This window comes from Oncorhynchus tshawytscha, linkage group LG09 (genome assembly GCF_018296145.1).
Source record: "Oncorhynchus tshawytscha isolate Ot180627B linkage group LG09, Otsh_v2.0, whole genome shotgun sequence".
Classification (NCBI taxonomy): Eukaryota; Metazoa; Chordata; class Actinopteri; order Salmoniformes; family Salmonidae; genus Oncorhynchus; species Oncorhynchus tshawytscha.
Window position 1 is genome coordinate 47,268,171 of NC_056437.1, and position 4,973 is coordinate 47,273,143.

The 4,973-nt window shown below is 42.8% G+C and overlaps 1 protein-coding gene across 5 annotated transcripts in view; it reads right to left on the reverse strand.

Annotated features, from left to right (window-relative positions):
• Positions 1–4,973, reverse strand: part of LOC112258064 (double C2-like domain-containing protein beta) — a 310,407-nt gene that overhangs the window by 265,319 nt on the left and 40,115 nt on the right. The gene's annotated exons all lie outside the window — the stretch shown is intronic.

Consider the following 4,973-nt stretch of genomic DNA (forward strand, 5'->3'; position numbering starts at 1 on the left):
CTTATGGCTCAATACTGCCCCGTTGGAGGAAGTGCGTGCCCATAGTAAACTGAAAATATTTTTTCCAAAATTGCTAATATATGCATATAATAATAATTATTGAATAGAAAACACTCTAAAGTTTCTAAAACCGTTTAAATTATGTCTGTATGTAAAGCAGAACTCTCAGGGCAGCCTTTCTCCCAAACTCTCTCTTGTCAAGAGAAAAGTTGGGTCAACTTTGACGTCATCGCCCCCACCCTTCCCAGGCAGCTACCGATCTGGGAACAGTATGTATTTGTTCAGCGCGATGTCTGCTTTCAATTGGCACGTTCATTGTTTGAATTTCGCGCTCCCTCATCCTTTGGCGGGCGAAAATGCCCGGTTCACTCTCACATACATGCACTCTATTGCGCGCGGCCGATTTGGGGAACGTTCTTTTCCAATAGACACCAGTTGAAGCCGGTTCGTTTGTTCGTGATGATCATTGTTTTACATGATAAAAACATCATTTTGCTCGATTCTGCACTTAGTTTGACCAGTTTAGTCAACATATAATATGTAATTTTGAAGTTTGATTGCGCAAGAGTGCGGGACCAGAAGGAGCAGAAGTTATTTTGGGTGCATTTCAGCTGAAGCTGTTAGCATATGCTAATACAAAGACGCACAACTTGAAACCAAACGATGTATTGGGTAAGTATGACTCCTTCTACGTCTTCTGATCGAAGAACATCAAAGGTAAGGGAATATTTATGTGGTTATTTTGGGTTTCTGTGGACTCCAAACGTAGAGGAGACACTGCTAATATCTGAGCGCCGACTCATAGCATAGACTAGTGAACGAATTCTGTAACGTTAAAAATAAATGTAACACAGCGGTTGTATTAAGAAGAAGTGTATCTTTGTAACTATATGTAGAACATGTATATTTAGTCATGTTTATTGCTTGTTATCTGACGTTATCTGTCCGAGCTATCATAATTTCTCCGGACATTTTGAGTAGCATTTTTGAAATGTCGTCATTGTAAACAGAGATTTATGGATATTAATGGCATATTATTGAAAAAAAAAATGTACTGTGTAACATGTAATATTACTGTCATCTGATGAAGATTTTCAAAAGGTTAGTGAATTATTTATTTTTTTAATCCTACTTTTAAATTTTATATTTTCTGGGACAAAATGGCCGCCGCTTGCATTTTGTTTCGGTGGTGGTCTAATATAAATGTGTGCTATGTTTTCGCCGTAAAACATTTTAGAAATCTGACTTGCTGGGTAGATGAACAAGGTGTTTATCTTTCATTTGAGCTATTGGACTTGTGTAGGTGTGGAGGTTAAATATGTCTAAGAATATTTTTTTCACATTTTGCGTTATGCTAATGAGCTTGAGCTGTAGTCACGATCCCGGATCCGGGATGGGTAGCATCAAGAGGTTAACACAGCGCACATCAACCCGGAAGCCAGCCGCACCAATGTGTCGGAGGAAACACCATGCACCTGGCAACCTTGGTTAGCACGCACTGCGCCCGGCCCGCCACAGGAGTCGCTGGTGCGCGATGAGACAAGGATTTCCCTACCGGCCAAACCTCCTAACCCGGACGACGCTAGACCAATTGTGCGCCCCCACGGACCTCCAAGTCACGGCCGGTTACGACAGAGCTGGGCACGAAGCCAGAGTCTCTGGTGGCACAGCTAGCGCTGCAGTACAGCGCCCTTAACCACTGCACTGGGAGGCTATGCTTTCTCTCTTAAATTTATGGAGGTGCTATCCTTAACCACTGCACTGGGAGGCTATGCTTTCTCTCTTAAATTTAGCATCGTTTGCTTTCTCCGAAAAGCCTTTTGGAAATCTGACATGTTGGCTGGATTCACAACAAGTGTAGCTTTGATTTGGTATCTTACAAGTGTGATTTCATGAAAGTTTGATTTTATAGTAATTTATTTGAATTTGCGCTCTGCATTTTCACTGGCTTTTTGGCCAGGTGGGACGCTAGTGTCCCACATATCCCAGAGAGGTTAAACCACTCGAGTGTTGCTTTAGCAGTATGTTTAGGTCATTGTCCTGCTGGAATGTGAACGTCCCAGTCTCAAATCTCTTGAAGACAAACAGGTTTCCCTCAAGAATTGCCTTGTGCTTAGCACCATCCATCATTCCTTCAATTCTGACCAGTTTCAGTCCCTGCCGATGAAAAACATCTCCACGGACTGATGCTACCATCACCATCCTTCACTGTGGGGATGTGGGCTCAAGAGGGTGATGAGAGGTGTTGGGTTTGTGCCAGACACCAGCGTTTTTCCTTGATGGCCAAAAGCTACATTTTAGTTTCATCTGACCAGATGTTTTGGGAGTCTCATACCTTTTTTGGTGAACAGCAAACCTGTTTTGCTTATTTTTTCTTAAAGCAATGGCTTTTTTTCTGGCCACTCTTCCATAAAGCCCATCTCTGTGGATTGTACGGCTTAAAGTGGTCCGATGGACTGATACTCTAATATCTGCTGTGGAGCTCTGCAGCTCCTTCAGGGGTTATTTTTGGTCTCTTTGTTGCCTCTCTGATTAATGCCCTCCTTGCCTGGTCTGTGAGTTTTGGTGGGCAGCCCTCAATTGGCAGGTTTGTTATGGTGCCATATTCTTTTTAATTTTTTAGTTATGGATCTAATGGTGCTCCGTGGGATGTTCAAAGTTTCAGATATTTTTGTATAACCCAACCCTGATCTGTACTTCTCCACAACTTTGTCCCTGACCTGTTTGGAGCACTAATTGGTCTTCATGGTGCCGCTTGCTTGATGGTGCCCCTTGCTTAGAGGTGTTGCAGACTCTGGGACCTCTCATAACAGGTGTATATATACTGAGATCATGTGACAGATCATGTGATACTTGCGTTTCCGTTTGAGCTGGTAAGCAGAAAGCTAACTAAGCTGACACTTTTTGTCAGACTAGAGTATTGTAGACTAGTTTGCGTGGTCAGAGTTGTTTTAACACTTTTATGGTTACTACATGGGTCCATATGTGTTATTTCATAGTTTAGATAGAAAATACTAAAAATAAAGAAAAACCCTTAAGAGTAGGTTTGTCCAAACTTTTGACTAGTACTATACAGTATGTGCACCACGTCATTCCTCCTCTCGCTCTGCTGTTTGGGATTCTTGCTACCTGCCACTCAAATGGCGAGGGACTGAATCTCATTGGCTGGAACTCAAATTGCCAGGGGGCTGGCCCACTTGGGGGGAAATGTAGGGAAGGTGGCACAACACAGCATCCATACATTCTGCTCATAGATTATGCATGTATGAAGTACACATTGACACATCCAGCCCAAAACTGTATGTACTTAGAAGTACCGGAGCATGTCTTCAACCTCAAACCTAATTTTCGGCATATATCAAACCAGAGGTAGAAAATGCAAGCTCTTTACTGTTTTTTTAGGACTACAATATGACAAACACTATGGGCCTGAATTCAAGATGGAACCTGCAGGTTGGACACGCCTCTACCCACACCCGTACCTGCAGCCTCAAAGGCCTACTGCTAAAAGTTAGAAGTCAAAAGTCAGATGAAGCAGATGTTAATCTATAGGACTGTTTTGCTAGCACAGACTGGAATATGTTCTGTTGGCATTGAGGAGTACACCACATCAGTCATTGGCTTTATCAATAAGTGCATTGAGGACGTCATCCCCACAGTGACTGCACGTACATGCCCCAACCAGAAGCCATGGAATACAGGCAACATTCGTACTGAACTAAAGGGTAGAGCTGACACTTTCAAGGAGCGGGACTCTAACCTGGAAGCTTATCCCACCTATTCCCTCTGACAAACCATCAAACAGGCAAAGCGTCAATACAGGACTAAGATCGAATCATACTCATTCTCTATTTCCAGAATCTGTACACCGTCACATAACATATACCATACAACTTTGCAACCAATCTAATTGACTTCCCCACTTTGTGCTTGTCTCCACCCCCCTCCAGGTGTCTCCCATTTTCCCCATTATCCCCTGTGCTTTTATACCTGTGTTTTCTGCTTGTCTGTTGCCAGTTCGTCTTGTCTCGTCAAGCCTACCAGCGTGTTTTTCCGTACTCCTGTTTCTCTAGTTCCTGTTCTCTAGTTCTCCCAGTTCCGACCTTTTCTGCCTGCCCTGACCCTGAGCCTGCCTGCCGTCCTGTACATATTTGACTCTGACCTGGTTTACGAACTTCTGCCTGCCCTGACCCTGAGCCTGCCTGCCGAACTGTACCCTTTCGGACTCTTGACCTGTTACGAACCTCTGCCTGTCCTCGACCTGCCCTTTGCCTGCCTCCTGTGGTTTAATAAACTACTCTGTGTATTGGACCTTCCGTCTCCTGTGTCTGCATCTGGGTCATATCCTGAGTCGTGTTAGGTTATAAACCTGATATACGTTTGGTGAATGGAACTACAAAGCAGTTGATGCCATCCCAAAAACTAATTTGGTCAAAATAATTACTTTCTTACCTCAAAATCAGATTTTTGTCAATAGAATTTGTAGAGTTTATCATAGGGAGTCCTTTTCACATGAGGGTTCAGGACTAAACTGAGCGTATGCACAGTGAATCATATGATTCTATCTCACTCCTGATTGGAGGAATTGCAAGTGTTACAACCATCCCCGGTCTCCCCTATTTTTTTTTTATTGATAGATTTTTTTCTTAAGTGTGCTTTTATGAAATACTTTAACAATAATTATGAAACTAATTTCCATGACCTTTAAAAACATTAATTTGACAACTTGGAGCGCATCATGTCATTCAGGCTGGCGCATTTTCAATCTGCGCAATCTCATACAGCCAACTGTCACGCACAGATTCACAGACTAGCTGCAAATAAACTTGAACAAAGCGGAATCAGGAAATGAAATGAATCTTCAATGAAGATCCCGCCTTCATTTCGCTTTAATCAACCTTTTTTTTCTCAGTGTGTGAATCTGGGCCAGTGATAGGCTACATTGTTTTTATAGAGGAGCTGGAATTCAATTA